The 20,971-nt window shown below is 35.2% G+C and overlaps 1 protein-coding gene across 2 annotated transcripts in view; it reads right to left on the bottom strand.

The window, feature by feature from the left end:
- The window catches only part of LOC146527502 (uncharacterized), a 65,240-nt gene extending 44,607 nt beyond the window's left edge, over window positions 1-20,633 (bottom strand). For both annotated transcript variants that reach the window (XM_085205127.1, XM_085205128.1), the window contains exon 1: window positions 20,499-20,633. The gene's annotated coding sequence lies outside the window, so the exon portion shown is untranslated. The remainder of the gene's footprint in view (window positions 1-20,498) is intronic.
- Window positions 20,634-20,971: the final 338 nt, after the last annotated feature.

Below are 20,971 nucleotides of genomic sequence, written 5' to 3'. Positions count from 1 at the left end.
GTTTGAGTCCTCTAATGAAATTTTTATATACATTTAAATATTTTCATTTAACTTATTAGTATTAAATACGCCAAAAAAATATTATTTTTAAAAATTATTTATATTAATAAAAGAAAGTAATTGATAAATATTATAAACATTTAGGGTATACTGTACATTATTTTAAATGAAACTGTTCATTTTTGGGAATCTGATAATTCCAACACTTTGAAACTTACTGACAGTCGGATTGACTGATCAGTTTACTCTTGACTACGTTCTACTACTTTTATAGTTAAAAAGATCCCAGTGCCAAGACATTTCGTTTCTTAAGCACCCCTCAAAATTTTCGAGACACAACGCTAAGACATTTCATTTCCCAAGCACCTCTTAATTTTCAAGACAGCGTGGTAAGTGGCGAGAATTAACTGGTAAATGAAACTAGTTATTACCTCAAATGGGGATCGAATCAAGTTTACAGCCAGAAGTTACGCGAGGCGGGCTTTTTGGTTTTTTAAAGGTAAATGTCGTGAACTACTACTATATCTTTTGTAATAATTTATTTTTTCAATAACGTAGCAGGTGTAAGGCTGAACGAAAGTCGCAGAATCGTTAAACATGATTTAGTGACAAGCAAATCAACATTAGCATTTATGATTAATATCCGGTAAAATTGTTATAGAACTAGTGTTTCCATATGATTTCGTCTGTGTTGAGTTAATAAATAATAAAGAACTCCTTCCCAATTAAGACACTTCAGTTTCCCACTTTCCGCCAAATTCTTGAGGCATTGTGAGTGGCAGAACTCAAGACCGCGCTTTACCTAGTTACGTACTAGTACTACGAGAAAAAGAAAATATTAATATTTTCATCATTCTTTTACTATTAATAATACAAAAGACAGATATTTGATAATACAATAACAAGAAATATGACATAAAAAATAATAATAGCACAAGAAGTTTCAGGTTATAATTAATTCTTTCCAATGAACACACAAATACTGAACCAAATGGTACAAAAAAAAAGCTGTCACCCAATTCATCACTGTCGCCTGATGACGGCAATTTGCCCTAATAAAATTTTCACCTTTATTAATCAATTTCTTTGAAGAATTCTCAGGCTATTAAAGGTATTTTTCGTTTGTGAATTCTCTATAGATTTATTATGAATCGCGAAATTTTCGTCTTCCTTTACAAGTTTTAAAAACATGCTCAAAAGTATTTAAGTGGATTCGGGCCGTCGAGCTTCGTCAATTGATATTTTTTGATATTTTTTTTGAGTTCTGATTATATTTCTGTTGATGTATAAATAAATTTTGGAGCCGGAAGTGCCAATAGCAGCTTTTGTAATGTAGGAAATAAAATTGAAAATGTTTTTATATTATATTATTTATTTTTTTACAGCATGACAGAAAGAACGTTTATGAACTGTCGAGTGGCAGGAACCCCGGATGTCGAGTGGCAGGTGACCCGTTATGGTAGGTGATCACAGCCCCTCTCTCGAATTTCCTACGAAAATGAGGTAACGTACACGTAAATAAAGTTGCGGACGACGACTAGTATTAATAATTATATAGAGGTAATGTTAGTAATTCTAAAATTATAGTAAAAACGCATAAAAAAAAACACTGTTATATATTTTTCCAAAGTAAACAATATCTTTGCCACATTGACATTTTGTGTCAACATTATAAAGGAGAATTTAATAAAAATTGTATAAGAGTCTTCAATCTTTTAATATCAGAGACTTATTTTCTGTTCTATAATCCATTGCGGGCATCTGACCTCAGCCATAAGAAACGTGGCTATTGTAGCGAGTCTTATGCTTTATTTTGTATGAAATTTTACTTACAGCAAAGTATTAGGCAATTTAGTGCAAATGCTGCGTAAGAGTGACCACAGACGGTGAGCCACGCCACTCTTATATATTTTAATTTAAAAAAAAATAAGCTACGCTTTTTTGCCGCATAGCAAAGCATAGAGAATTTAGTGTTAAAATACTCCGTTCCCCATTTTCCAATCAACTTTTAAAGACATTTGGTTACCAGGACAAAGAAATGGTAATAAATATAATCATTGCCCTAAGAGGGGATGGAATTCACAACCGTCGTTTTCTCAGATACTGTCCTGATGCGCCACCAAAATTTCTAAATACTAATAAATGCCAACAGATTATAAGTTTAGCATAGATAACTATCGTTCAAAAAAGTAAAATACTTCACAGTTATATTTTTTTTTATTATTTTATTTTGTATGAAATTATACAAACGGTTAGACATCAGCCATTTCGTACATATGCCGCGTAAATATTACTTTATGAATGTTACTAATATTTTATATTTGCGTACGTGTGCTATTATTATTCATTTTGTCGTTTAATATAGAAGATACTTTTGAAAATGAATTTGAAACTATTTAATTATTCAAGTATTTAGATTCTGTCTTTCAGGTTTCCTCGAAGATCGCCTTTGAGGTCTAGGAAATGAAAACAAATATTTTCATTTAACTATCACTACACAAGCCACGCTCCGGTAGAAATGTAATTAAATAAGAATAGTAGAGTTCTACTGTGAAATTTCAATTATATTTTATTTTCAGTTTCTTGCCTTTTTCCGCATAGATAGATAGGCCATAGAAACTAGTGTTCAGTACTCCTTTCTCCTCATTCTATCTGATTTCGTTACATAGTGTGTTCATACACACGTTTTAATTCTTGGCATAGAGAAAAACTTTTGACAATTTAGTAGAGATGGTGATTTGGACAGGATTCTATATTTTTAAATAATTTACTGACAAATTCTTAGCACTCAGAAGGTTTGGCAACAAGACTTATTATAGAAGAAATTAGAATTAATTAGAATAAAATGACTTAGAATAAATTAGACCTACTATTATTGAGAAATTCAATCGCTTCCACAAGTACGTCGTCTCCTCTCTAGAGATCGGCCAGTGTGTCAACAAACGTAGTCTTCCGCAGAGGGTCTTGGCCCTCTCTAGAGGGAACAAAACATGGAAATCAAATTATCTAGTCTATTGATATAGTCGATTGATTCCATGCTCTACAAAAGAAATAGAAATAGCAAGTCATAGTAAAATATATAAACTCAAAATAAGCTACATTCTTAATTTTTTAAACGTCAAATATTTAAATACCAATTCGCTTAAGTTACTGTCTCAGATCTGATAAAGACCGGTGCAAAAATCTCAGAGGGACTTCTTCTTAAAATTAAATTATTAACAGATTGGCTTTTTTTTTTTGAAAACACTCGAGCTTAGTACACTAAGCTCGAATAAATAATAGAGAAGCATAAAAAATAGAGAAATCGTCGAGAAATATATATAAATTAATTCATCATTATAGCTTCACGCTGTATCCAGCACGCAGTAGGGCAGGCAGAGGGTACTTAGTGTTAAAACACTCCGTTCCCCACTTTCCGCCTTAATTCTGGTGGCATTGCATATAGAGCGGCGGAACTTAACTCCGCGCTTTACCTAGAGACCACAGCGAAGGAATGAAAATATACCTAAATTTAAACAAATATTTCATTTTCTCGAGTGGGGACCGAACCCACAACTAGTCGCGTGTGGCCTCAAATAATTATTATAGCGATTGTTAATAATAATAACACACGCCTTTCTATCGTATATACGTCATAGGATTGGAACCAGTAATTATAATTAAGCAAAACAACAAATAAATATAATAATTACATACAAAATATCTTAATTTAAACTATATTCAATTGGATTAAGGTTTATTTTCGTTCAAAAGGGACATATTTACGACACGTAAAGTTAACAGAGCGGCAACTCTTACACTCCACCATCAAAGGCTAACAATATAAGAGCAATAACAATTCGAAGATATTGGATATAGATAATGTTTGATCACTACCAATTTGACACCATATCGATATATAGTTTATGTTGTTTCATACAATATAGATCTGTCTTTGAAGTTTGAACAGACGAAAAACTTCCGGAGCTTTTGTATTCTCTTGTTATTTTATTAATTTTTCTGTTATTGTAAGATGTGTTGAAGTATTTTTGTAAAAAATTAATTAAATCTGCTTTACGGTGTATCTCGCACACAGAAACGCAGAGGGAACTTAGTGTTAAAACACTCCGTTCCCACTTTCCGCCGCATTCTGAAGGCTTTGTGTAATGAGTGACAGAATTCAATGCCGCACTTTATCTCGACACCAAAGCGAAGAAAGGAAAATATAAAATTAAATAATTATTTCACTTCATAGAGTGGGGATCGAACCTACAATCACTATTTATAGTCACACCTTGTGGCCTCTAAAGGTCACGACTGGCCTCTAAAAGTATCGAAAACAATATATCGAAATGCACGTTTTGCGCTAAAATATTTATTTATATGTTCACATAAATCTTAATAGATATACAAAATAGGTATAAGGTAATAAATAATACACTACCGAAAATTAGCTGTAAATAAATTATAAGCAAAAAATTATTTTTAGAAAAAGCTTTTATTTAAACGCTTTAAAAAGGAGAAAATAAAATTTGTCTTTTAAATTTTAACTATCAACTCATAACCTCATTGTACACAATTTATATGATCATAAAAGCTTGTCGCGCGATTTACTTGTGTAACTAAACTAGTGCTAATTTAATTATGTAAAATCTGCTAAGTTTCAATTTTTAAAGTTTCAATTTAATTAAATATTGATTAACGCGACAAGCTTTTATGATCATATAAATTGTGTACAATGAGGTTATGAGTTGATAGTTAAAATTTTAAAGACAAATTTTATTTTCTCCTTTTTAAAGCGTTTAAATAAAAGCTTTTTCTAAAAATAATTTTTTGCTTATAATTTATTTTTTACTTTTTAGTTACCACTGGCTAGGTTTCTCACACTAGAGACATGTACCACGATTCCGCTTCTATGGTTAGGAATGCTGTTGGCGACACTAGACCCTGCCCGATTACAGTGGGGGTTCGCCAGGGCTCGACTCTTAGTCCGTTCTTATTCAATGTAGTGCAGCCTCCATGGCTGATGATGTATGCCGACGACATAGCACTCATTGACGAGAACCGACTGACGCTGGAGCGTAAAGTAAACCTCTGGAAGGGTACGCTTGAGAACAGCGGTCTTAAACTAAATGTGTCGAAGACCGAGTACATGGCCTGCGGGTGCCCGGACTCGAGCACGATCCTTATAGGTCCTGAGCCAGCCGTTAAGTCAGAAAAGTTCAAGTACCTTGGATCCGTTATGCACGAGTCTGGCATCGATCACGATGTCCATGGCCGGATAAGTGCTGCCTGGGCCAAATGGCGGGAGGTCACTGGTGTAGTCTGTGACCGAAGAAAACCGCCAAGCTCAAGGGACTGATATACAAGAGCATCATACGACCGGTTCTTTTATACGGCAGCGAATGTTGGCCAGCACTATCTCGGCACACTCAGGAGCTTCACGTCACGGAAATGAAGATGCTGAGGTGGATGTGCGGCGTAACGCGGTCTGACCGCATACGCAACACATTCGTTCGAGGTAGTCTTGGAGTCCGTGACGTAGCGGATAAGCTCCAAGAGCGCCGCCTGAGATGGTTTGGCCACGTTACGCGCTGGTCTAAGAACTATGTCGGATGCAAGTGCCTTGCTATATCAGTTCCTGGAGTGAGACCTCCTGGACGCCCAAGGAAGCGCTAGTTGGATGTTGTGATGCCGGATATGAGAGCCAATGGTCTAACCACCGAAGACGCAAAAGACCGCGCAAAGTGGAGTAGGTTGAGTAGGAAGGCAGACCCTGGCAGTAGCCGGGATTAATGCCAGGAGGAAGTAGGTTTCTCACACTAGATGTCATATTATTTTTCTAATTATTCTCGGCAAGCCCTTTCATTTGATACCCGTATTGCAGATGTGCATAAATAATAAGTATTCCGCCATCTTAGATGTTCCGCCATATTGGATTAAGAAAAACGTCACATTTTTCGAGTTTCTCTCAATGAGCCCTTTCCTTTGATATCCATATTGCAGAATTGCAAAAATAATAACTATTAGTTCATCTTGGATGGTCCCCCATATTGGATTTAGAATGACGTCACATTATTTCCCAAGTTGCTCTCAAGAAGCCCTTTCATTTGATACCCATATTATAGAAGTGCATTAAATATAACTATTCCATCCAGAGGGTGTCCAGACTAATACCTGTCCGATATTGGTTTGTGGGCATACGGGTACGCGACCCCGGATCCTCGAGCCGCCACTCTTATATCCTCATCCAGTCCGTAAGAATGGCGTCCTCCCTTCCCCTCCCCTCCCCCTTTCCTTAGCTCCCTCCTTCCTTTCCGATAATACCTTTCTATTTCCCTCCCCCTTCGGTTTTTCCCCCACAAAGGGGTTTTGGAGGTCAGACGGCAGTCGCTCCACAAAAACCACAAACCGCCACAAAATGAAAAGAAACAAGGACAGACTGGGTACGGCTAGGGCGTCGCCGCAAAACGACGCGCAGGCACATCGCCCTACACCTGCGACAAGTGGGCAAGGGCTACCGTGTCATGTACGGGCACGGCTAAAGACGCTAGTACCCAGACGGAAACTCCGCTTTGCAACGTGGAATATTGGCTCTCTAACCGGACGATGCAGGGAACTCGCAGATGTACTCATGAGACGTCGGGTCCAGTGTGCTTTCCTCCAGGAAACTCGCTGGAAGGGCAATAAGTCCCGTAACATCGGACAGGGTTACCGGCTTATATACACTGGGTCACCTTCGGGTAGAAACGGTGTAGCGGTAGTGCTTTCTGAAGAGCTTCAGAATGGGCTCCTTGAAGTTGACCGTCGCTCCGACCGCTTGATGCGAGTGAGGGTACTGATTGAGGGCGTTACCACAAACTTAATCAGTGCCTATGCTCCCCAGGCGGGATGTAGCGCGGCCGAAAAGGAGACATTCTGGGAGCAGTATGAAGGGGTGCTACTTGCTGTGCCGTCGACCGAAGTGGTCTTAGTTGGGGGGGACTTGAACGGGCACGTCGGTAAGGCTGCTGAGCCGTATGAACGTGTTCACGGGGGTTTTGGGCACGGTCTTCGCAATGCAGAGGGAGAAAACATTCTGAGAACCTGTATTGCGTCTGATCTGGCCGTCGTGAACACGTTCTTCCAAAAGAATTCTCAGCACCTTATCACGTATAAGAGCGGGTCCCACTCAACTCAAATAGACTACTTGTTGACCAGACGGTGTCATATGGGCAGGGTAACTAACTGTAAGGTCATTCCAGGCGAAAGCCTAACGGCCCAACATCGTCTTCTTGTCATGGACTTTAACGTCACTCCGAAGAAGAAAGTAGCCGAGAAACGTAGGCCTCGGATCAAGTGGTGGTTGCTGAATTGACCGATGCAGACCGACTTCCTGGCAGAGGTGAAAAGTCACGATCTTTCGACTAACACCGAGACTGCTCAGGATGCTTGGGATCGGGCTCAGTCGGCAATCATTGCGGCGGGCGTGCGAGTTCTTGGCCTTTCTAGGGGAGGACGTGTCATCGACAGGGAGACATGGTGGTGGAATGACGAGGTGCAGGAGGTGACTCGTGAAAAGAAGGCTGCCTTTAAGAAGTGGCAGGAATCCAACTCTCCTGAAGACAGACTGGAGTACACAGTAGCTAAACGTGCCTGTAAAGGAGCTGTAGCCAGAGCCCGCAGTGAAAGATTGTCACCATTGTATGATAAACTTGAAACTGTGGAGGGGCAGAAGCTCATTTACAAACTGGCACGTTCCCGGGATAAAGTGACGCAAGATATCGCAAAATGTCTTTGCGTCAAAGATTCCCAGGGCACGCTGCTCTGTAGTCATGCCTCTGTGAAGGAGAGGTGGAGAAGCTACTTCCAGGAGTTGCTAAATACTCAGCACCCAAGCAGTCTTCATCATGACCCACTGCCTAACCTCGGACTTATTGCCCCAATAACCCTTGACGAAACACGTAATTGCCTTCGACGCATGAAGAACGGAAAAGCGGTGGGACCTGACGACATTCCGATCGAAGCGTGGAAATCGTTGGGCTCTCTTGGTGTGCTCATGCTTACTGACCTTTTTAACCACATCTTGAACACTGGTAAGATGCCGCATCAGTGGCGGCTTAGCTTTATTACCCCTATTTACAAGGGAAGGGGCAGTGTTCAAGATTGTGGTAGTTATAGGGGCATTAAGCTTATGAGTCATACCATGAAGCTCTTCGAGCGCATGATCGACCTCAGGCTCCGCCGAGAGTGTACTATCTCTGAGTCTCAATATGGATTTCAGCCAGGATCGGGCACCATGGACGCCATTTTCGCCCTCAGAACTTTGATGGAGGCATACAGGGAAAAAAGGAGAGCTCTGCATGTGGCCTTTTTAGACCTGCAGAAGGCCTTTGACTGTGTGCCTCGTCAGTGTATCTGGTGGGCATTGCGATCCAAAGGGATCCCTGAGGCCTATATTGAGATTATCAGAGACATGTACCACGATTCCGCTTCTATGGTTAGGACTGCTGTTGGCGACACTAGACCCTTCCCGATTACAGTGGGGGTTCACCAGGGCTCAGCTCTTAGTCCGTTCTTATTCAATGTAGTGCTTGATACTGTCTCGGCTCACATCCAGGACCAGCCTCCATGGCTGATGATGTATGCCGATGACATAGCACTCATTGCCGAGAACCGACTGACGCTGGAGCGTAAAGTGAACCTCTGGAAGGGAACGCTTGAGAACGGCGGTCTTAAACTAAATGTGTCGAAGACAGAGTACATGGCCTGCGGGAGCCGGGACTCGAGCACCATCCTTATAGGTCCTGAGCCAGCCGTTAAGTCGGAGAAGTTCAGGTACCTTGGATCCGTTATGCACGAGTCTGGAGGCATCGATCACGATGTCCAAGGGCGGATAAGCGCTGCCTGGGCCAAATGGCGGGAGGTCACTGGTGTGGTCTGCGACCGCAGAATACCGCCCAAGCTCAAGGGGCTGATATACAAGAGCATCATCCGACCGGTTCTTTTATACGGCAGCGAATGTTGGCCGGCACTATCCCGGCACACTCAGGAGCTTCACGTCACGGAAATGAAGATGCTGAGGTGGATGTGCGGCGTGACGCGGACTGACCGCATACGCAACACATTCATTCGAGGTAGTCTTGGAGTCCGTGACGTAGCGGATAAGCTCCAAGAGCGTCGTCTGAGATGGTTTGGCCACGTTACGCGCCGGCCTAAGAACTATGTCGGATGCAAGTGCCTTGCTATATCAGTCCCTGGAGTCAGACCTCCTGGACGCCCAAGGAAGCGCTGGCTGGATGTCGTGATGCAGGACATGAGAGCCAATGGTCTAACCACCGAGGACGCAAAAGACCGTGCAAAGTGGAGTAGGTTGAGTAGGAGGGCAGACCCTGGCAATAGCCGGGATTAATGCCAGGAGGAAAGATTAAATATAACTATTCCGCCATCTTGGATGGTCCACCTTATTCGATTTAGAATGACGTCACATCATTTTTCAAGTTGCTCTTAAGAAGCCCTTTCATTTGATACCCGTAATGTACAAGTGCATCAAAAATAACTATTCTGTTACTTTGGATGGTTCGCCATATTGGATGTAGAATGACGTTACACTATTTTTCCAATTACTCTTAACAAGCTCTTTCATTTGATACCCATATTATAGAAGTTCATGAAATATAACTATTCCGCCATCCTGGATGATCCGCCATATTGTATTTAGAATGAAGTCACAAACCTTATCGTGCATTGTCATCCAAACAAATCGTATATACAAAATTTCAGCTCAATCGTACGAACATACCTTTCATTATATGAAAGCACAAAAAACTTGAATCGTGTCGATTCTATTGGAGTTCAAGTGATGTCACATTATTTTTCTAATAGTTCTCGGCAAGATCTTTCATTTGATACCCATATTGCAGAAGTGCATAAATAATAACTATTCCGCCATCTTAGATGTTCCGCCATATTGGATTTAGTATAACGTCACATTATTTTAAGAGTTACGGTCAACGACCCATTTCATTTAATATCTATATTGTAGAAGTAGACCAAATAGATACTCGGCTATCTTCAATATCCTCCTTATGGGATTTAGAATGACATCACATTATTTTTCAAGTTGCTCTCAACGAGCTCTTTCATTTGATACCCATATTGTAGAAGTACATTAAAAATAACAATTCCGCCATCTTGCCTGGTCCGCCATATTACATTTAGAGTGACGTCACATATTTTATCGTGCATTGTCATCCAAAGTAAACGTGTATACAAAATTTCAGCTCAATCGGTTGACGATATCTACTTCAAAATTGAGCTCTAAGATTTCACCCGAACCCACATACATACATTGCAAGTTAAATAAAAGCTTTTAACATATATGTATGTGTTATTGGAGAGACATTGTTAAATCGCCCTGAGGTCATGATATTTTTTTGTATAATTGTTTTTTATAATTATTTAATAATAAATAAATAAAAATATAATAGGTTTTCCCGGAAAGGACAATTTTAAATGTATTTCATTGAACAAAAAATAACTTATAATGAAAGTTCCACATTGAAATCGTTTTTGAATTGAATGTAAATATTTTAACAAATATTTATTATTATGAGCGATGTAAAACAAAAGGTAAGAATTCTCTTAATTTTCATTTAAACCTTCCAATTTAAAAGTTCTCTTCTTGTTGTTACTTACACAAAGCTTAATTTTTTTTAAGTTCAACCTGAGCATCTAATATTAACACTATCGTTACCATTAAGACCCTTCCATTTCCCATTTTCCACGGAATTCTCGAAGTATTTACCTCGTAAGCATTTTGAGAACATTAAATTATTGCATATTCCGAGTGGGAATGGAACTCATAAACACCGCGTTTACAGTCGCACGCTTGTACCCACTGCACCACTACGGTCTCAGCAAAAAGCTGAATTAAGTTTGTCCCTAAAGATAGAAACTAGCGAGTGGAGTCGCCGTTGAATGGACCCCTTCGTTCTTGGTTTCCACGTGAATTCAGAACACTGTTTGTTAAGTAGCGGAACTTAACACCGTTGTTTGTATTCCTAGAGCTGGAAAAAAAATCATACCCCGAAAGAGAATAAACACCATAATTATAATAATTACAGACACGATGGCCTCAGATGGGTAATGGAGTTATAAAAACTCATGAGATTAATGCGAATATCTAAGGATAAATTACTTTTCAGAACTATCTCGGTGTGGAGCTATTAGAAAGTTTTCCATTCAAATTTACTGACAACTGGCTCTATGCTTCATCGTTCTATAGAGTTTATATAGTTTATAAATAAAGTTTAGAAACTATGGCATTCTTTGTGCTATCGATATTAGATGGCAGTTTACTCCTATTAAAACTCAGCTTTACGTTTTTTACCGTACAGCAGAGTAGACACTAGGTAATCTAGTGTTCTCTCTACTCTCTCGTGAACTCTCCGTTCTTAAAATTCTCAATTTCCGAAGTGATAATTGTGTGTTGAATGGTGAATGCGGCGCATCGTCCTCTAGAGCGAAGAAATAAAAATAATTAACATTTAACCATTCTCCTGATTGAGTATCGAACCTGCAACCATCGTACCCGCGCTATAGAGTGTGGGCTCCAAATTTACTCCGTTGAAATATCCTATTTACTTTTTACGCGGTATAAAGCTATTATATGAAGTTTTTATGTGATATACTTGTAAAGCTGCAAAAAAGGAATGTTAAAATCTGAAAATTTTAAAATATAAATGATAAAATAATATAGGTATGAATGTATAAAACTAGTGTAGGTATACATGAGGCAAAGTGTGACTATAAACGCGACTAGGTGTGGGTTCGATCGCTACTCGGGGAATTAAAATATTTATTTAAATTTATATTTCCATTTCTTCGCTCTGGTGTTGACCCAAAACGTGGCCTTGAGTTCCGCCACTCAACACACAATATCTTCAGAATTCCGCGGAAAATGGAGAACGGAGTGTCTTAACACAAGGTTCCCTCTGCCTACTCTGCTGTAAGCGAGATACAGCGTGAAGCTGATTTAATTTTAATTTTAAAGTATGGAAAACGTGAGCTCATGGTATTTTACCTCACCATATATTGTTCGACCATCGATCGTCATTTCGAAGTGGGCTTTGACTCCACCTCTAAATAAAGTGCACTAGACTAACTAAATTTACTTTGTTTAAAGCCTCCCTGTTGTCCAGTGAGTGTATTTTCAGCTAGTCTGCCAAACTAACTATCTGATATATCGTAATATGTTGTGTGTGGTATCTAATGTTAACTAGAACAGGTTTTGGGTTCGATTCCCACTCGAGAAAACAAAATTTTTAGCTAATATTTTCATTTCCTACCTCGGAATTTTTTGTATCAATGTGAACGTAGTACATTTACACTAGGTCCCCAGGATTTCTCTACCTACTCTGCTAATCTAGGAACCTTCTCCCTATATATTTTATTATTTGTATTATATTTGTACGTATTTAAACACGTAATACTATTGAAGCGTAAACAAAAAACGAGTGAGAAGTGATAAGTGATGAGTATATTTTGTCCATCTGTCTAAAAAGCAATTTGTAGTCTGTCACTGGCTGTTCACAGAAGAATGGATTCGAGTTGTTCGATTTTCGACAGCTCGATATTGACATTAAGTGAAAAAAGGCAATGATCATTTCATTACAAATTAAATATTATGTTTCTTCAGATATTAATTTCAAATATTTATTAATACAATTACTTAATAGTAGTTAGTTTTAGTAGTAGCTAGTTTTCCACTGCGGTTTTGCCTGTTAACACTACAAAAATATTATATATTTTCACTATACATACTCGTATATATCTTCGTTTTGAATAACTTCGTCTATAACTTAAAATACTATTAAAAATAGCTTCAAATTTTAAAAGCATGTATCGATAAGAATCAATTTTGTTTTATACTACGTAAAGAAGAAACTTGTCTTAACACTAGGTTCTCAGGTTCCCTCTACCTACCAAGATATTTCCGAGGCACAGATAAAGCCAAAAAGAATATTATTATAAACCTGTTATTATTCCTTAGGTAGGTTCTCGCAATCTTTCATTAAAACACTTTTTGCAACTACTATATATAATGTATACTAACTGTATTAAAATAACCTATAGACTGAACTGGGTCATAATTTTAATATTTATTATAGTAAACGTTGAAAAGAATTTCTATAAAAGCCCGCTCTTTCAATCAATTCCTAATGAATTCGATGCCTGGAGATATATTTTGATCTGAAAGTCGTTAGTCGAAATTAAATTTTCAATGTGAATGAGAAATATTGTAATTTGTATATATTTTTTTCTTGTTCTTTTTTGACGACGGTCTTACCAATCGTCATTATCTTAATGTTGTATTTAAAACAGATTTAAATTTTCGAAAATTAACTTTAAATTACAAACTAACAAACATGTTTATTTACTTTACAGGGTAGACAAAGGGAACACTCCGTTCCCCATTTTCTGCCCAATTTTTAAGACACTACGTGTTGAGTAGCGGAACTCAACCCTTTGTCCTGTAATCCGAATCGAACTTATAATATGCTATTACTACAAGTCATTGCTTAAACACATTACTCCTTTTTGTTCCCTCACAAATGGGTAACAAAGTAAACTATGTGTCAAATAAGCTTCGTGACGTCACGTTTGTGACAAATGACAGCCGCGACGTTTCGCGTTACGCGTAATTTTAAGTTGCAAAATTACATACGAGTGGGTGATGAATAAAGCTGTCAGAAAGACTGAGACAAGTATGGGTCATAATCAGAAAAGTGGACATTTTCGAATTCGTAACGTAACTGATAAGTAACAACACTGATAAAGTTTGTTATGAAACTGATGACATAAGGCATTATACACAACAAAATAACGATAAAAATAACGATTTTTTTATTTAATGAGACACAGATCAAAATTTTAAAGGTTCAATCGTTGAATTAACTGATTATAAATGTAAGAAGAAAACATAACAAAGTGAGAATATTAACAATATAATAATGCTAGTTCGTAACGTAATAAACTTATATTTCTAGTTAGAGATCACAAAGTTAATGATAAAATTAAATTCACTTTAAAATATATCAAAATTTGAGTCGTTATCATTGGAATTAAGTTTAATTCTTTGTAAGTGTTTATTCCGCATATCTTCATATTTAATAGGATTGGTCCTTTTAAGACGTTCTCTATATCTAAAAAAAAAAGCATTTGTTTCAGCATTTGACATAGGAGCTTACGCTTACTGAAAATACAAAAATATATATCAAAAAATAATAATCACAAAATCACAACTAATTTCAGAAAGAATAAAAATAAATTTTAACTAAATCGGTTCAGCTGTTTCTGAGATTAGCGTGCACAAACACATAGACAAACAAGCAAACAAGCAAAAAAACTTAAAAATCATTATTTTTGGTTACTTTACGTTATGAAAAGTCACTAATAGTTTTTTTCATATGCCAGCAATTTTTTTTTCTTATATACATATCTTCCATATACAAGCACCGGTTCGATAAAATTTTATTATAAACATATATAAGAAAACATTGGTACCGTAATTGTGAACTAGGCTTCATATTTTCTCAGTTTCGTTACGTAACGAAATATAACGAAATTGAGAATGAAGTCTGAGAAATTCTAACCTTTTTAAATATTTGCTCATAAGCCACGTTTTGCATGTGCAAGCACTGACGTTCTTTTTTGAGATTTTGTAAAAAGAAGCAAATAACATAAACAAGAAAACGAAATTATAGAATACTTACCAAAATAAAAGCCGTTTATAACCCTGAGATGTAATTTTACGCATTCCCTTTAAAACATTTGAACCCCTCAACTGCAGCGAGAACACTACTGGTTGTAGCTACGACAGCATTGACTTTTAGAATAATGGTGCCACAATAAAAACTAATATTAAATACCATCCAAAATAATTGCGTTCATATTTTAATTGTACGTTACTAGCCCTGAGTAATAAAAAGACAATATTTTGGGACAAATTTAGTTAATTAATATATATTATTTATTAAATAATGTATCAATAAAAGTAGTTCTATTTAATATTATGCATAAAGTAAAGTAATATAAACATATCTGAAATCAAATAAAACCATAAATATTCGTAACAAATCAATTTTTAAAAAGTAAAGTGGTGAATGGGACACGAAAAATTGTATGGAAGCATTTTGAAAAGTTTTTTGCAACTAACAAAAAATAATATTAAAAGCCTTAATACATTTAAAATATTACAAAAATCTTTAAGTTAATAAGTAAATTTATCTTAAATGGCAAAATATTTAAATTATCTTTAAAATTGTATTTTTAAAACGCATTCAAAGTAGCGGGACAAGAAAAGACACAAAATGTGCACTTTTTCTGATTATGACCCGTATAACTTTTTGTTGACGTTCGAAACGAATGATATGGAGAAAGTATTGCTTACCATTAAATATTCATTTTGTGTCCATAATTTAATGTATTTTATCGTATTATCTATAGAGAAATAATTTCCTTAAATTGAATTTACTTGATTGTCCATTAATTATTTTAAAAAGGTAGGAACATGCTTTTTATTATACGTGTTGGAAGAATTATCGAAATTAATAACTATAAAAAATCCATGAAATATAACCATGTGTTAGCGTACTCGTGTAAAAGTGGGTAGGTTTAGATGAAAAAGACAATATAAGCAGTGGAATTGTGTCATGACATGAATATGATCAAAGTCAAAGTCATTTTCTCTACAAAAGTTGTGCCCATCACAAGAACCGTAATACTACACAATGTAATCTACTCAGCCTTCACTCTACCTTTCAACATTTCACTTTACCAGCCAGTTTACTTTAAATATTTACATTTTTAGGGTTCCGTATCTTAAAGGAAAAAACAGAAACCTTACAGATTCACTTTGTGAATGTGTTGCTCAAACTTGTTCTTCCGTCTCAATCGAACTTCGTCAATACATTTTTGCTCAAGAACTCACCTAAGTATGAAGCTGAAATTCATGACAAATATCCAAATTTACAGTTCCTTGGAATTAAAAAAAAAAGATTTTTTTAGTGAGCACAATAAAGAGATTGACTTACTAATTAGGAAACTTGGCAAGGAGTGGGACAACTTACATTACAAATAAAGGAAATAGGTATATCTAAGAAATTGGTAAATTATAAATACAAAAAAAAAATACTTTTTTTTTTAATCAAATGAGTACATACACACGCAAACTTGAGTTCAAGCAAGGCAAGTTTTATAAGTTGTTCTTCCTATTAACCTACAATTACAAAATTCATACGGAACCCTCGACTAGCGAGTCCGACTTGCACTTTGCAAGTTTTATAGCATAAACCATCCCCTTATAAAGTACACAGTTAGGTAATGTGCATTCTGCAAACGCTTAAGTGCCTTAGTCACTGAAAGCACTGAAGTAGAACATTAAGGCATGTAAAATGTACTGTATTTCAGTATTTAATTAGTCGCGAAACGCAAGTTTTATAAGACTAAAGAGTTAAGCTACTGCTAACGTGTTTCTTGCAAATTAAAATTAAGTTATTTTATATTTTTATTGTGATTTGTGGGGGTGAATTAGTCAATGTTTTTTATGTTAATATTAATTGATGAGTTATACGAGTATACTAATTTTGCATTTTTTTCTTTAGAAACTTGTATTAGTTTATAAAGATAATCAAAATAAAGGGGCTAACAATGTCTGGACGCAAGGAGACCGAGCTTAGACAACAGGATAATGCTGATAATAATGAAGATCATCAGCATCATCATCCTAGTTTATTATCATGATACTAGTTTATTACCTAGGTCCTCTACTACCTCTTACTTTTTAGATATAGAAGTAGGTTATAAACCTGGGTTTTCAAACCTACTCCTACAATTCCTAATATAATATAATAGACTTGGAGAAATATCACTACAGTTTTACTAATAAACTTCAAAAAAACAATATCCAATTCCAAAATTTTATCTTCTCGAGTTGCCTTTGTGAAAAGGAAATATTTAATCAAAAAAATGTAATTAAGCCAGAAATACAATGAATGGTTCACAGAATCAATTTCAAATCAAATGAAATAAAACACTGATGAATTTTTACAAACTAGTGGCCGTCCATAATTTCCTTCTCGTAAACAATATAACTTAAAATATATTTTTTCCCCGTTTCCGTTAGAATTTCGAGTAATAATTTCCCCCCAAGGAACCTATAGGCAAAAGTTCAGCGTTCTGCTCCGCAATTTTTCGTTATGCGTTTTCCGTCATATAATCAGTTATTCAAGAATGTTACGAGTTTTGTAAAGGAAAATTATTAAATTGTTTTACAAGCGAATTTTATAAAAATATTTTGACACCACCTCGCTTTGATCGTCAATGGCCGCTCGTTTTGCTCTCAATAATCAAAGACAAATAGTCTTGAAGGACAACGTATATATTTTTTTGTATAAACGCCACCTTTGTTGTACACGTAATACTTAAATTCTTTAAATTAACTTCACGCTGTATCCCGCACACAGCAGGGTAGGCAGAGAGAATATAGTGCTAACACTCTCCACTCCCCAATCCAGACGCTGTACCTGTATGTAATAGCTTTTACATTCAGTTAAACTTAAATACAAATGGAGCTCTATGGCTTTATATTAAAGTAAACATTCATTTGAGTTATGGGTTCCTTTCTCTCTGGTCAAAAACAAAACGCGGGGTTGACCTCCACCAATCCAAATACAATGTCTCGAAAATTGGGGGGTGCGTGAGGAATGGATGACTTAACACTATGTTCCTTTTACTTCACCTGCTATATAATGCAGAAAACAGCGTTAAAGTAAATAAAGAAAAAGAAAAACTAAAACGAAATCAAACTAAAATAGCAACGCATTAAAGAAAATGGCGATTCCTTCTGTAACAACGGAAATCAGATTGTGTACAAACGATGTATTAACAGCAAGTAAATACAGTTTAGTTGTTTACTTTCAAAAATTCGAATTATAATTGGAATTTTCACTATTTCGATATAATTATCTTTGAAACGTAAGTATTTTAATAGAAACAGAATGTATTAACACTAGGTTCCCTCTACCTACCTTAGTAAATGCGGAATACAGGCTAAAACTAAAAAAGTATTTACATATATACAGTAATTATTGTATATTCGATAATTGTAGGCTTGTCTATAGAATCCGATACCGTAGATCTAAGTACTTAATGTTAATTTTAGGTTCATACCTCCACGCGATCTCGAGATAAATAGTCTTGACAGAGGAATAACAAAGTGATCTAATACGGGTTCCTTTTTTACCTTTTGAGATACGGTACCCTAAAATTCAAATGCAAATACTCACTTATTTTATTGTTAGAAGCGTTTATCTTTTATGAATACGTCCCCATTGAAATTCTCTTTATACATTTAACCCGTTTGTTCGTCGGTAATATCTTCATGTACAAACAATGTTTGCCTTTGATACTGTTTTACAATTTTATTTGAGATTCGCTTGTAATTTCGTGCTAAAATTTAAGGATGAGGCATTATATTTTATTTATGTAAAAAATTTGAATGGTTAAACTTTTGTAATATAATATAAATAAACCTAATTTAAACCTTTTATTTGTCTATACCTAGCTTTTATTTTGTTTATGAAAGTCAGATTTATTAGCTCTACTCTGTATCCCCACAACTAGCAGGATACGCAGGGGGAACCTGGGAACTCAGTATTAAAATACTCTATTCCCATTAATACACTTCTGCTCTCCCCTTTTTATCGATTTCTCGAAGTATAAAGTGTTGAGTGGAGGAACTCAACGACGCGCTTTTCCTCGTTACCAGATCTAGGAAATAAAAATATTACATATTTCATTTCCTCGCGTGGGAATTGAACTCACGGCCGTCCCTCAAGTGAATAATATAATTAAAACGTAATAACAGTATGCCATTTCTTATTTTAGTCTTCCCATCATCTAATATAAGTCAGTCGTATAATCATGATCTCCATTTGCATATTGGGTTTCCTTATTCTCTATCTACGTCAGTAATGAAATGGACGCTTCAAACAGCTATTGCTTATTTGCATCGACTTGAATAATATTAACATATAATTAAATTAATTTTGCGGTTACTGGAACAATAATATTTGTTTTTGGGAACAGGAGTTAAATTTACTGGAGATGGTCTACTGGCTGTGTTTTTACTCTCTAGTTTACTGTTATTTTATTTGTTGTTTTATAATATAAGTTTTGGGATTATAGGAGTGATAAAATACTCGTTTTAATTTTGTTTTTAGTATTCTATACTTAGATGTTAAATTGTAAATACTAAGTTTTATCTTTAGCTATAAAATAATATGCTAATATAAATATGCTATAGCTATATAAAATGGTAAAAGAAATAATCTGTGTATAATATAATTTTATTACTTTGCAAGGAGATATCTGATAACGCTACTTATTTAAAAACTTAAACCGAATTTAATTCCCAATATATTCTTAAGCTATATGAATCTACGTACATATATAAGGAATATATGTTTAACGAATAAGTAAGAACGTACGGCTTAGTTCAGCGTGAACAGTTGCAAACGCAGGTTTGAGTTAAGTTTTTTATACGTTTTCTAAAAGATTTGTTTCCTTCTTCTTTATTAATCCTTCTTGTGTGGAATAACACTTTCAAAACATGTTAAAAATAAGTCCCAATGTAGTATCACTGTTAGTGATACAAAATTTAGTTTTAGTATCACTGTTAGTGATACTAAATTGAGTTATTCCTATAAATTAATTAATAGAATAGAGCATAAAATTTATTTCATTAAATTCTTACTGTTTAATTTGTAAAGGTGTAATAAAAACATAAAATGGCTCCTGTATAATCTAAAATCATCGGTAGCTATGGACTAGAAAGAAGGAAAGCTTGAAAGAATGAAAATTATCATTCTTTTATTTAATTTATTTTTAGACGCGCTTTGGTAGAGCGGCGAGGAGTTCAACCATTTAACATATCATATCATACTAGGATAGGCAGGGGGTACCTCTAGTTATCCTGCTATACTGAAAGAAGCGTGTTTCAATAAAACGTGTATTTAAACATTTATAGACAAATCATAAAAATATTGTTTTCCTTTCTGATGCATAATAAATGTTTAAGAACAACTTTAAATATTTTATTATTTATAAACATGTCAATTACACATTGGTGGTATTTAAAGCTACACGAAATAGGAAGGAATAAACTATAATCTAAAATAATGAAAATAATTTTTAATCGAAACTACCAAATCGGATATAAAAAGATATTATAAAGAAACCATCTCTACATATATATTTTTAATATTAATTTGTTATATATATTTATTAATAAATGTTATATTTTTTTATAAGTAATAATAGTAATTGTAATTATTATTCATAAATATTTTGTAAAAGATAATAATTATTCTGTTCAAAAGATAAATATACAGAAATAATTTTAAAGAATCCTAAAAATATTTATTAAAAAAAAAGCCATTTGACGCATAATTACGAAAAAGAAAATAAACACTTACCACAACAAAAAAAATGCAAATTTCACAAAAAAAACTAAACAGTTATACACAATTTGAATGTAATTACGTATTCACGAACTTTTAGAGCTACCGCAACTGCATCGACGTGCGTCTCACGCGACGATCGAAATGCTACTGGCGTAGAGCTCGTATGTTATATTATATGTACATATATAATTTGTATATTGTAATTTATGTATGATAGTTTAATTGTAATTATAATCTTTTTAGATGTTTCTTTATTTATATCTCTCCTTTTTTAATCTCTAACAATAAATTTTTGCTCTACGCTCTATCTCGCACATAGCAGGTTGGGGCCGATTAGGTTCCCTCTACCCACCCTCAATAATTATTAAACAACATTTGTCTTTTATATAAATATTTTTTTAATTTTATAAAAATAAAAAAATGTAACCAATTTAGTTTTCATTCATTTACCCAAATTAATGAAATGAAACAATGAAAAACGATTC

This window comes from Heliconius melpomene, chromosome 20, assembly GCF_056956725.1.
Source record: "Heliconius melpomene rosina isolate 202511_hmr_F chromosome 20, ASM5695672v1, whole genome shotgun sequence".
Taxonomy (NCBI): Eukaryota; Metazoa; Arthropoda; class Insecta; order Lepidoptera; family Nymphalidae; genus Heliconius; species Heliconius melpomene.
Note: the sequence above shows the minus strand (reverse complement) of the source record. Positions and strands in the feature narration are given on the sequence as shown.